This window comes from Equus quagga, chromosome 13 (genome assembly GCF_021613505.1).
Source record: "Equus quagga isolate Etosha38 chromosome 13, UCLA_HA_Equagga_1.0, whole genome shotgun sequence".
Lineage (NCBI taxonomy): Eukaryota > Metazoa > Chordata > Mammalia > Perissodactyla > Equidae > Equus > Equus quagga.
In genome coordinates this window covers 23,941,151-23,955,117 of record NC_060279.1, presented here as the reverse complement: position 1 = coordinate 23,955,117, position 13,967 = coordinate 23,941,151, and positions in this window count along the sequence as shown.

The window sequence follows — 13,967 nt, the reverse complement described above, 5'->3', positions numbered from 1 at the left end:
TCCTGTATCCGTTAGCCGTCATTCCCATTTCCTCCCAAGGTCCCCAGTCCTGGGAAGCTGCTCTTCTCTTTTCTGTCTCTATGGATTTGCCTAGTCTAGACATTTCATATAAATGGAACCACACAATATGTGGCCTTTCGTGTTTAGCTTTTATCACTTAGCATAGTGTTTTCAAAGTTTGTCCGTGTTGTAGAATGCATTGGAACTTCATTTCTTTTTTTTTTTTTTCAGGGAAAAAGTTGCCCTGAGCTAATCTCTGTTGCCAATCGTCCTCTTTTTTTTTCCTCCCCAAAGCCCCGGTGCATGGTTGTACATCTTAGTTGTAAGTCCTTCTAGTTCTTCTGTGTGAGCTGCTGCCACAGCATGGCAACTGATGGATGAGTAGTGTGGTTCCACGACCAGGAAATAAACCTGGGCCGCTGAAGTGGTGAAAGCACCAAACTTTAAGCACTAGGCCATCAGGGCGGGCTCCAGAACTTCATTTCTTTCTATTGTCAAATAATATTCCATTATCTGGATATACCACATTTTATTTATCAATTCATTAGTTGATGGATGTTTAGGTTGTTTCCAGTTTTTTGGTTATTATGGATAATGTCGCTGTGAACATTTATATACAAGTTTTACATGGACTTCTGTTTTCAATTCATTTGGGTATATACCTAGGAGTGGAATTGCTGGGTCATGTGGTAACTCTGTGTTTAACCTTTTGAGGAACTGCCAGACTGTTTTCCAAAAGGACTGCACCATTTTATATCACCACCAGCAATGTATAAGGGTTACAATTTGTCCACATTCTTGCTAGCATTTGCTATTTTCCCTCTTTTTGATTATAGCCATCCTACTGTATAGGAAGTGGTACCTCACTGTGGTTTTGATTTGCGTTTTCCTGATGGTTAATGATGCTGAGTATCTTTTCACATGTTTATTGGCCATTTGTGTGTTTTCTTTGGAGAAATATCTATTCAAATGCTTTGTCCTTTTTTAATTGGGGTTTTTTATTGCTAAATTGGAAAAGCATATATTCTAAAAACAAGTTCTTTATAAGATGTATGACTTACAAATATTTTTTTTCATTCTGTGGGTTTTCTTTTCACTTTCTTGATAGGGAAGCACAAAAATTTGTAATTTTGATGATGTCCAATTTGTCTTTTTTCTTTTGTTGCTTCTGTTTTTGGTGTCATATCTAAGAAACCATTGCTTGATCCAAGAAACGATTATAAAATCTAAGATTTACATCTTTGTTTTCTTCTAAGAGTTTAATTTTAACTCCTAAATCTTGAGTTAATTTTTGTATATGGTGTGAGGTAAAGGTCCAACTTCATTCTTTTGCATGTGGCTGTCTAGTCACAGTGGATGGCCTTGTCAAATTGACTGACCATAAATGCAAGGGTGCATTTCTGGATTCTCAATTCTCTCCATTGATTTATATGTCTTTACTTATGCCAGTACTGTGCTATCTTAATTACTGTAGCTTTGTAGTAAGTTTTGAAATTGGGAAGTGTGAAGCCTTCATCTTTGCTCTTCTTTTTTAAGACTGTTTTGGCTATTCTGGGTCCCTTGAAGTTCCTTATGAATTTTAGGATTGCCGTGTTGATTTCTGCAAGGAAGCCAGCTGGGATTTTGATGAAGATTGCATTGCATTCATAGTGACCTGGAGAATCTTGCCATCTAAAGAATATTAAGTCTTTTCATTTGTTAAGATCTTCTTTTATTATTTTTATTTTTTATTTTTGGCACTTCTTTTATTAACATTATTCATAAGTATCTTCTTCTTCTTGATGCTGTTACAAATAGAATTGGTTTCCTAGTTTCATTTTCAGATTTTTCCTTGCAAGTATATAGAAATTAATTTTTGCATATTAATCTTGTGTCATGCAACCTTGCTGAGCTCATTTATTGGTTGTGATAGCTTCTTTAAGTAGATTCCTTGCAATTTTCTGTATAAAAGATCATGTCATCTGCTATCCACCTGAAGACTCTTGAGGACTGCAATAACTGCACTGTGGTGGGGCTGAGCTGCGGGGGGAGGGGGGGTCTTCAATCCCTTCAAAATAGTGACATGTCTTTTGCTGAAAGATTTCCATTTTTCTAGTTAGAAAGGATGAGTCTCTCAATAACAAAAGTCTTTGCTAATTCTCCATACATTGCATTTCACCTAGATGCAGCTGAAGAACACAGTTTTCCTTTTTACCTCAAGGGTTGCACTTACCAATCTACATAAATACATGAGATCATGATTCCAAAAAAGTGTCAGTATTGATCTCTTTCATTCAGAAAGCAGCAGGGTTTAATGGAAAGACTTTGGCCATTGGAATTGGAAGGCTAGTTTCCAGTCCAGCCCTGTCCACATTAGCAGTAAGTCTGATGCCTGCCTAACTAACTTCACAGGGTTATTGTCGAGAGTCCAGTGACCTACTTCTTCAGGCTTTCATCTGTGGGCTGGCTGTTTCCTCTGCAGAGGACTAGGCCTCAGAGGGGTGGCAGTGCCATGGGCCAGAGGAGGCAGGACCAGCTGAGCTGTACCCTTGGGCAAAGCCTACTTCTTTTCAGTCGAGTCACTACTTTGGTTTCATGAGGGATGACTCCTTTCCTAGTTTAACACTATGCTGACATTCAACCTCATTGAGGAAACACTCCCACAGTAAAGGTGGACCTATCCTTGCTAAAGGCATATCCAGACCTCACCCAGCCTGAAACCTGCAGGCTGAAAAGGATCCACGAGGTGGGTGGGAAAATCACAGTAGCGATCAGGAAGAACAAATAGGCTGTGGCCTTATCTAAGTCACAGAGCCAAGGCTTTGTCACCAGGATGGAGGATTGGCAGGGAGAATTCCATGCGTCATCATGAACTCATCGCTCTGGCTGTACCACTGCTTCCTTCCTTAATATGCAATTAAGGATTGACTTCACAAGAGACAAACAATGTGTTGGCTATATGATAGCCAAAGCCTATAACCTTAGCACGTGGTTTCCCAGCTAGGCTCAATAGCATTGTGGCAAGAGTGTGGCCCTAGAGTAAGTTTGTCCTTGGATTCAAATCCTGGCTCCATCTCTTAATAGCATGTGACCTTGGCAATTTATGCTTAACCTCTCTATGCCCCACTTCCTCATCTGTGAAAAGAGTACATAGTAATTCATAGAAATTATTGTGAGAATTGAATAAAATATATACAGTCCTCACCACATGATAAGCACGTGATACATTTTAGCTATTAGGAGTAATAACAGCTTTCTTCCTCTAGGCATTTAATTGATTAAACTAAGAAAATTGTTTGAAATTCATCCCAGTGGTTTTCAAACTCTAGCATGCGCAACCATCTCCAAGAGTGATTTTTTTTTTTTTTTTGGAGGAAGATTAGCTCTGAGCTAACATCTATGCCCATCTTCCTCTATTTTATATGTGGGATGCCTGCCACAGCAAGGCTTGACAAGTGGCACACAGGTCCATGCCCAGGATCCAGGCAGGGGAACCTGGGGCCGCCAAAGCGGAGCGCATGAACTTAACCGCTGCGCCACCAGGCTGGCCCCTTGGAGTGATTTTTTTAAAAATGAAATTCCCAGGCTCTACCCTAAGAATGTCTGATTCAGTAGTCAGTGGCAGGGCCCACGAATCTGTGTCTTTAGCAAGTCCTGCGCTTCAGGATTCTGATTCAGGTGATCCACGGGCACTTTTTAAAAAGAACTATTCTTTTGATATAATTTCAAATTTACATAAAAGTTGCAAAAATAGCACAAAGAACTCTCATATACACTTTACCAAGATTCATCCGTTTTAAATGTTTTGCTACAGTTTCTTTATCAATCCCTCTTTTTTTCTATTTGTCTCTATACAATTTTTTTCTAAATCGTTTGAGAGTAGGTTGCGTATCATTCCCTATGGCTTCTTAAAACTTCGGGGTGTATTTCCTAAGAATAAGGATATTCTCTCTACACACCCACTGTTCAGTTACCAAATTCAGGAAATTTGACATCGATAAGATACTTTTATCTTATAGACAGTCCATATTCCAATTTTATCAATTGCTTCAATCATACCTTTTGTAGCAATGTTTTTTCCCCCATACAGGATACAATCCAGGGATCACATATTGTATTGAGTGTGACATCTGTTTTGTCTCCTTGAATCTGGAACAGTGCCCCAGCCTATCTGTGTTTTTTATGACATTGACATTTTTTAAAGAATAGAAGCCAATTATTTTACAGAACATCCCTTACTGTGGGTTTGGCTAATGTTTCCTAGTGATTAGATTTGAGTTATGCATTTTTGGCTAGGATCCTACATAACTGATGTATCCTTTTCAGACTATCCCCTCTGGAGACACATGATATCTATTTGCTTCTTACTGATGAGACATACCACGCTTTGAGAAATATTTGCCTAGCCACTTTCTGTTCTAAAGGCCTCAAAAACTAAAGTGGTCAAAAGAGGAAGCAAGACATTTACTATTCTGATTTTTCTAGTGATTGTTGGTTTGTTAGGGAGCTCATCTGTCTATTACCCAGGTACCTAAGAAGATCACATATTAACCACCGCTGCTATTACATTCAAACCCACAGCACACCTTCTTGTCTAACTTATACAATTCCCGACCTCCGCCCCCCATTTCTTTCTTAGTCATTCTGGGTCATGACTTTGATTTTGTCATTACTACGGTAATCTTTGTGATTTATCGTATGACCTTACTAGACCTATCTGTGCTTTTGATGGTAGTTTGAGGGTAGTAGTGACAATTTAATTAATTTCTCGCATCACACATTTTATGAGGATATATCAGCCTCATCTTCAATGGTGTGCTTGAAAGTGCTCACTTATTCTTCTTTATCTCTAAAACACACTTATCCACAAACTGTGACTGATATTTTACCTTATTACTCATATTTCCATGTAAAGTCTCTAGCCCTCTGTCTCAATATACCTACTTCATTGTTGACTATATAATTTTCCTGGCATTCATTCATTCATTCAATGAATAGTCCAAAGACTAAGAAAGAATATGATTTAAGTCTTAAAGAAGCTGGTGTTTACTGAGTACCAGCTTTATGTCAGCCCCTATTACATATATTACCTCACAACAACCAGAAAGAAATGTTTATGTTGCCACCATTTTACAGACAAGAAAACAGAATTAAATAACCTATCTGACACGAAACCACAAAGTGATAGAACTGAGATTTACTCCTAGGTCTGGTTAACTCTAAATATATTCTTAATGAGTACTGCCTATAAAATTGCAATGGTAAAGGTAGAGTGAACAAAATTAAGTTCACAAATTTCCGAACGCCAGAATTAGGTATGCCTCTCAAAATTGAAAGTGCAACTTAAGGTCAAATGAAAGCATTACCTTACAAAATGGCCAGGAAACTTAAAGTACTTTTACCCCTCAGGGCCTTTTGGGAGAAAACAAGAAGTTTCATAATAGATTCTTCTGAAAATTTTGAAAATACAGTTGAAGCCCCTGTGTTCTCTCGCCGGTCCCACCCGCCCTCCTTCTTCCTTTCTTGTTGGTTACTATTATTGCGTTTTTATACTTTGCATAAATAATGTCATTAAAAATATAAATGAATACAAATAAATGCAAAAATAGTATGCTATATGTAATATTGTACAACTTGGTATTGTCACCAACCACATTTTCAAGATCTAACATTTCTTTTTTTTTTTTTTAAGATTGGCACCTGAGCTAACAACTGTTGCCAATCTTTTTTTTTTTTTCTGTTTTTTCTCCCCAAATCCCCCCAGTATCTAGATGTACATTTTTTTTAGTTGTGGGTCCTTCTAGTTGTGGCTTGTGGGATGCCGCCTCAACATGGCCTGATGAGCGGTACCATGTCCACGCCTAGGATCCATCTGAACCAGTGAAACCCTGGGCCGCCCAAGCGGAGCACACAAACTTAACCACTCGGCCACGGGGCCAGCCCAAGAGCTAACATTTCTAATAAACATTTGCCTAATACACAATGTCTAAACACATATTTCGAATACATTTATTTTAATGACTGTATAGTATAAATATACCAAGTGTTATAAATTTCCACAATTTATTTGTGTATTCTCCTAATGAAAAACATTTGGGTTTATAATGGTTTCTTAGAGAAGCTAGCATTGATTGGAAAAAGCCTTATAAATTTTGAGATTAGCATTATGAATAAAGCCCCAAAAGCCAAAGAGGATAAAGGATGCCTGGAGTTGGCATTTGGTGTTAGGAAGACCCTTTGGCTTGAGCCTTAAGATCTCAAAAGAGGTCTCAGAATTAGACACTATTTCAACAACTATGTATTAGGAAAACACAGATAAATATCAAAGTCATGGCATATTAAAGACAAATTAATGTTACGTGTATTCTCACATGTACACATTATCCTTTTTGTTTACTTAACTAACTTTATTTTTTTAGAGCAGGTTTAGGTTCACAGCAAAATTGAACAGAAAGTACAGAGAATTCCCATATAACTCCTCCCCTCACGCTCACACACAGCCTCTCACACTATCAACATCCTGCACCAGAGTGAACATTTGCTACAATTGATGAATCTACATTGACACATCATTATCACCCAAAGCGTATAGTTTACTTTGGGGTTCATTCTTGGTGTCGTATATTCTGTGGGTTTTAACAAATGTATAATGACATGTATCTACCACTGTAGTATCATACAGAATAGTTTCACTGCCCAAAAAACCCTCTGTGCTCTGCCTGTTCATTCCTCCCTCTTCCTAACCCCTGGCACCCAGTAATCTTTTTACTGTTTCCATAGTTTTTGCTTTTCCGGAATGTCGTATAGTTAGAATCGCACAGCATGCAGCCTTTTCAGATTGGCTTCCTGCACCTAGTGATATGCATCTAAGTTTTCTCCATGTGTTTTCATGGCTTGATAGCTTATTTCTCTTCAGTGCTGAAAAATATTCCATTGTCTAGATGTATCACTGTTCATTGATTCACCTACTGAAGCACATCTTGTTGGCTTCCAAGTTTTGGCAATTATGAATAAAGTTACTATAGACGTTTGTGTGCAGGGTTTTATGTAGACGTAAGCTTCCAACTCCCTTGACTAAATGCTGAGGACCATGATTGCTGAATTGTATGGTAAGAGTGTGTTTAGTTTTGTAAGAAACTGCCAAACTGTCTTCCCAAGCGGCTGTACCATTTCGCCTTCTTACCGGCGATCAATGAAAGTTCCTGTTGGTCTACATCCTCATCAGCATTTGGTGTTGTCGGTGTTTTAGATTTTGGCCCCTCTAATAGATGTTAGCGGTATCTCATTGTTGTTTTAATTTGCAAGTCTCTAATGACATATGATGTTTAACATCTTTTCATATGCTTGCTTGCCATCTGTATGTCTAGTTAGATGAAGTATCTGCTCAGGTCTTTGCCCATTTTTTAATTGGGTTGTTTGTTTTCTTATTGTTGAGTTTTAAGAGTTCTTTTTATATTTTGGATAACAGTCCTTTATCAGATGAGTCATTTACAAATATTTTCTCCTGGTCTGGCTTGTCTTCTCTTTCTCTCGACATTGTCGTTCACAGAGCAGAAGTTTTTAATTCTAATGAAGCCCAGCTGTCAGTTATTTCTTTCATGGATCGTGGCTTTTATGTTGTACCTAGAAAGTCATCACCATACCCGAAGTCATCTAGATTCTCTCCTACTATGATCTTATATGAGTTTTATAGTTTTATGTGTTACATTTAAGTCTATGGTCTATTTTGAATTAATTTTTGTGAAAAGTGTAAGGTCTGTTTCTAGATCCGCTTTTTTGTACAACTTCCTGTTGTTCCAGCACCATTTGTGGAAGAGACTATCTTTGCTCTGTTGCATTGTCTTTACTCTTTTATTAAAGATCGATTGACTATATTTATGTGGGTCTATTTCTGGGCTCTCTATTCTGTGCCATTGATCTGTCTATTTTTTTCACCAATACCACACTGTCTTGATTACTGTAGCTTTATAGTAGGTCTTGAATTTGAATAGTGTCAGTCCTCTGACTTTATTCTTCTCCTTCGATATTAAATAGGCTATTTTAGGTCTTTTACCTCTCTATATAAAATTTAGAATCAGTTTGTTGATGTCCACAAAATAACTTGCTGACATTTTGATTGGGATTTTTTTTCCTGTCTGATTGCATTAGCTAGGACTTCCAGTGTGATGTTGGAAAGCAGTGATCAGAGGGGACATCCTTGCCTTGATCCTGATCATAGTGGGAAAGCTTTGAGTTTCTCACCATTAAGTATAACGTTAGCTGTAGGTTTTTGAAGATGTTCTTTATTAAGTTGAGGAAGTTCCCCTCTATTCCTAGATTACTGAGTTTTTATCATGAACTGGTGTTGGATTTTGTCAAATGTTTTTCCTGCGTCTATTCATATGATACTATGATTCTTGTTTTTTAGCTTGTCGATGTAATGGATTACATTAACTGATTTTCAAATGTTGATCCAGCCTTGCATACCAATAATAAATCCCACTTGGTCATAGTATATAATTCTTTTTGTACATTACTGGATTTGTTTTGCTAATATTTTGTTGAGGATTTTTTGCATCTATGTTCATAACAGATACTGGTCTATAGTTTTCTTTTCTTGTAGTATCTTGCACTGGTTTTGATATCAGAGTAATGCTGGCCTCATAGAATGAGTTAGGAAGTACTTAATCTACTTCTATCTTCTGGAAGAAATTGTAGAGAGTTGGTACAATTTCTCCTTTAAATGTTTGGTAAAATTCCCCAGTGATTCATCTAGGCCTGGTGCTTTCTATTTTAGAAGGTTATTAATGATTGGTTCAATTTCTTTAATAGCTATAGGCCTATTCAGATGGTCTATGTCTTCTTGTGTAAGTTTCGGCACATTGTCTTTAAAGGAATTGGTCCATTTCATCTAGGTTATAGAATTTGTGAGCATAGAGTTGTTCATAGTACTTCTTTATTATCCTTTTAATATGCATGGGATCTGTAGTGATGTTCCCTCTTTAATTTCTGATATTAGTAATTTGTGTCTTCTCTCTTTTTTTCTTAGTCTGGCTAGAGGCTTATCGATTTTATTGATCTTTTCAAAGAACCAGTTTTGGTTTTGATGATTTTCTCTATTTCTTGTTTCCAATTTTATTGATTTCTCCTCTAGTTTTTATTCTTTCTTCTGCTTACTTTGGATTTAGTTTGCTTTTCTTTTTCTAGTTTCATAAGGTGAAATTTAGATGATTGATTTTAGAGCTTTCTTCTTTTCCAATATATGCATTCAATGCTATAAATTTCCCTCTAGGCACTGCTTTTCCTGCATCCTACAAATTTTTTTTTTTTTAAAGATTTTATTTTTTTCCTTTTTCTCCCCAAAGCCCCCCGGTACATAGTTGTATATTCTTCGTTGTGGGTCCTTCTAGTTGTGGCATGTGGGATGCTGCCTCAGCGTGGTCTGATGAGCAGTGCCATGTCCGCGCCCAGGATTCGAACCAACGAAACATTGGGCCGCCTGCAGGGGAGCGCGCAAACTTAACCACTCGGCCACGGGGCCAGCCCCAAATTTTGATAAGTTATATTTTAATTTTCATTTAGTTCAAAATATTTTAAAATTTCTTTTGAGATTTCTCCTTTGATTCTATGTTATCAAGAAGTGTGTTGTTTAATCTCCACATATTTGGGGATTTTCCAGCTGTCCTTCTGTTATTGATTTCTAGTTTAATCCCATTGTGGTCTGAGAGCAGACATTGTATAATTTCTATTCTTTTAAATTTGTTAAGGTGTGTTTTATGACCCAGAGTTCAGTCTATTTTGGTGAACATTTCATGTGAGTTTGAGAAGAATGTGTATTCTGCTGTTGTCAGATGAAGTAGTCTATAGATGTCAATAGTATTCGGTTGACTGATGATGCTGTTGAATTCAACTATGTCCTTACTGATTTTCTGCCTGCTGGATCTGTCCATTTCTGATAGAGGGGTGTTAAAGTCTCCTACTATAATAGAGGGTTCATGTATTTCTCCTTATAGTTCTACCAGTTTTTGCCTCACATATTTTGACACTTTGTTGTTAGGCATATACACATTAAGGATTATGTCTTTTTGGAGTATTGGCCTTCTTTATCATTTTGTAATTTCCCTGTTTATCCCTGATAAGTTCTCTTGGTCTGAAGTCTGCTCTGTCTGAAATTTGTATAGCTACTTCCCACTTTCTTTCGATTAGTGTTAGCATGGTTTGTAATTCTCCATATCTTTACTTTTAATCTATATGCGTCTTTATACTTAAAGTGGGTTTCTTGTAGACAACATATAGTTAGGTCTTGTTTTTGATCTACTCTGATGATCTCTATCTTTTAATTGGTGCATTGAGTCCACTAATGTTCAAAGTGATTTTTGATACATTTAAATCACATTATTATAGCCTCAAAAAGGAGTGGAAACTGCAAGTAAGAGGAGGATAAGAAGAAAGAAAACAGGCTTTAAGAACAATTGAGCAAGAAATAGAGACAAAGTAGGATGCCAACCACAGGTGAGAGAAGCCATCCAGGTATTGCTAAGGTAACATAAAATGATGGTGTGTTCTCACTCACGGTAATGGAGGGCTTAAGGGCAGGCAGGTGGAAGACTGGATGTTAACTGCTGCAGATATGAATCTAGTATCATGGTTATAATCAAGGGCATGACTGTTGTTGAACACAGAGTTTCCAAGCTGCAAGATGTGCTGGGTTTGAATAATGGGTTGTGTAACAAGAGTGTCCTAAATTAAAGAAATAATGACAAAGAGAGAGGATCTAGAAAATTTAAGGGAAAAGAAAGTGATCAAAGTAGATTCAATGAGGATCAGAAGGAAGGAAGCTAATGGAATTCTTCCAAGTTGATTTAAGAATGTCAAAAGCATTGATATTCCGAAAGGGGAACAAAAAGGCGTGTGATGTCGTTAACAAGGAAATAGCATGTGTGATGACATTAGGGACAAAGCAAACAAAAACAAAATGATAAGGTCCCCATAATAACATTAATATAATAACTAATATTTATACAGTATTTATTCCATGACAAGCACAACACTAAATATAGGCGTTATCATATTAAATCTTCACAGCAACACTATGAAGTAGAAACTATTTCCTACCATTTATAGATGAGAAAACTGAGATTTTGTGACTTTAAATAACTTATTCAAGGTCGCACAAACTCAGGTCTGTCTTATTTCAGAGTTGGAGCATGTGTTTCCACCAAATTCATAGTATCAGTAGTAATTACTACTTAATAAATATCACGTATGTGTCAGGCACTTTATATGTTCAATCTTTGTTTCTCACTACAACCTTGTGAAGTAGGTTTAAAGAATTCCTAGGTATTATTAAGTATCATTACCCTATTAAATATTAATAGTAGCATTATAACAATCCTGTGAGGAAGCTGTACAGTTATTTATAGGATATTACCTTATTAATTATTAACAATATCTTGATGGAGAGTTACATTCAGAAGTATGAAAATCTGATATTGAATTCTCTTACAAGCAAACCATCTATAACATCTCTGTTTCTTCTTCTTTTCCTCTTCCTTCTCCATATCCTTCTCCTGTGATAATGAGCAGTCGGGAAGAGTGGATAGACTGTGGACATCAAAGCCAGACAGGCCTGGCTCAAACAGACTTGGACTCAGATCTCAACACAGTTGGGAACTGAAAAGACCTTATTATCAGGGACACAACTGATGCTCTAACTCCTTTGTAACCTTCCCTTTAGAGGCTGTGGATATAGCAGCTTGTTTCTGGGAGAGTGGGGGCAAATCTCAGGCGTCTAACTTGTATTAGACAGGTTAAAAGAGAAAGCACAGAAAGAGGTAGTGTTAGAAAATTAACATAATTCTAAGAAAGATCTAAACATTGCTCTTTGCAAATAACAAACCTGAGGATTTGGAAGAATAAGACAGCAACTTCACATAGGAAATATGGGTTCCTAGAATTATGGACTATGACAGGGAAGACTTTGGGTTTTGGGGGGGGAGGAAGACATACTTCTAAGGTTACACAACTTGTTCTCACTGCTTAAGGGGTGGTTTAAAGTTCTGGTTTGAAAATTATTCAGACTTGTTGCTTTTTCTCTTACCATTGCCTGCTTTGGACCACTTCTTTATCCATTTGCAGGATTCTCAATGAGTGGACAAGGAAAGGGAGAAGAAGATGAATTTATGTCCCAATAGAAACTTTGATAACATAGTTGATAAAAGAATATGGAAGAGGATGAATCACATGAATCACTGGTTAAAATTTGTTTTCTAGCTTAGTTGAATGATTCAAACCCCGATGGTTAGAAAAACACTTGGAGCCTGGGTAGAGAGTCTGTTTGTTCACTGGGATGACTTGTTTGATTAAATTGTCAGCTAAACACCCCTTAGTTTTTAGATTGCCTTGGCCCTGATGGTTTATGATATAAAGATTAGAGCACATGCAGCCATACTCTATGGATAACTGGAACACAGGTAGGGTGAGGAGTTGAGTACAGTTAACCAGGGGAGTCAGACTAGAAAACCCCCTCTTCTGCCTTGTCCCTCATGCCATCACACATGCTATAGTCAATCTCCCCAAAGACCTCACCCCAAACCTCTATGCCAGAGGAATTCTGAATGAAAAGGAATCTGTCCTTCTAGAATGAAGGTACAGTAGTTGTCAAGAATCTTGGTTCTAAAATGATAGCAGTAATAATATTGATAATATAAATACTATCTATTAAATGTGTTAAAGGTGAGAATTCATGGAAATAGCCTATGTGATCCTTGATATATCTGTCTAATCTTGAGGGACAAAGCTCATAGTCAAGTAGTCCTCATCCTAGTTCTGATAAAATGAGTATCTGGCCAACCCAAATTGTGGGGGTGACTTGAGGGTTCAACTCTTTTGATTTCACAGGTCTAGAAAACCCCTAATTTCATCCCTTTATCTTAGCTGGTTCCATGATGCTTCCATGGGCAACCTCAATGATGTTGTGAAGAGCTGAAAGGTCCACCTCCATTTTCCATCCACAGAATCAAGATAGCCTCTGTTTAGTGGCCCTTACCCTGTGTCAGCCTTGGCTTCATTTTCTCTTCCTCCACAGTTCCCAATATAATACAGGTGGTTCACAGCTTACTCCCCACCCAGTTCCAGCTGTTCCTCCTTATATTTAGTTCTGGAGCCCTCCTAACCAAGGTAAAGAATTTGTCTTAGTTTATTTGAGCTGCTATAACAGAGTACCATGGACTGGGTAGCTTATAAACAGCAGAAATTTATTTCTCACAGTTCTGGAGGCTGAGAAGTCCAAGATCAAGGTGCCAGCAGGTTCAGTGTCTGGTGGGAAGCTGCTTCCTGATTCAGAGCCTGCCAGCTTCTCACCGTGTCCTCATATCACAGTGGGGCCAGGGAGCTCTCTGGGATCTCTTTTATAAGGGCACTAATTCCATTCATGAAGCGTCCACTCTTATGACCTAATCACTTCCCAAATGTCCCACGTCTTCATACCATCACATTGGGGATTAGAATTTCAACATATGAATTTTGGGAAGACACAAACATTCAGTGCATAGCTGAGTTCACTATTTACAGGCTTAGTCTCTCCCTACAACCTCATCTTATGGGGCTGAGAAGTAAGCCTACTCTCTAAGCCCTGGAATCTGGCTCTCTAGTTATGGCTGTTGGGTGCCTGTGTGACTAACCATTGCCTGGTTCCTTTGGTTTCTGGGCAGACCTGGGACTCAGTGTTCCTGAGGAATGCATGGAAGGTGATTGTGCTGACCTGTGAGGCACACCTCTCCTTGCTGCTTGGCCCCCATCACCCCATCCTGAGTTTTGATCAGTTATCCTGCTCAGGATCTCAGTGCTGAGGCTGAAACCAAAGCTCAGCACAGTTGTTGGAACTACTTGTTTCATGATCAGGGTAACGTTTCCCCAGACTTCAGTTTTGGCTGCAATCTCAATTGCCTCTTGCTGTGCTCCCTGCCCACCTCAGACCTACCTTCCAGTGCCAAGTTTTCTGAAATTAT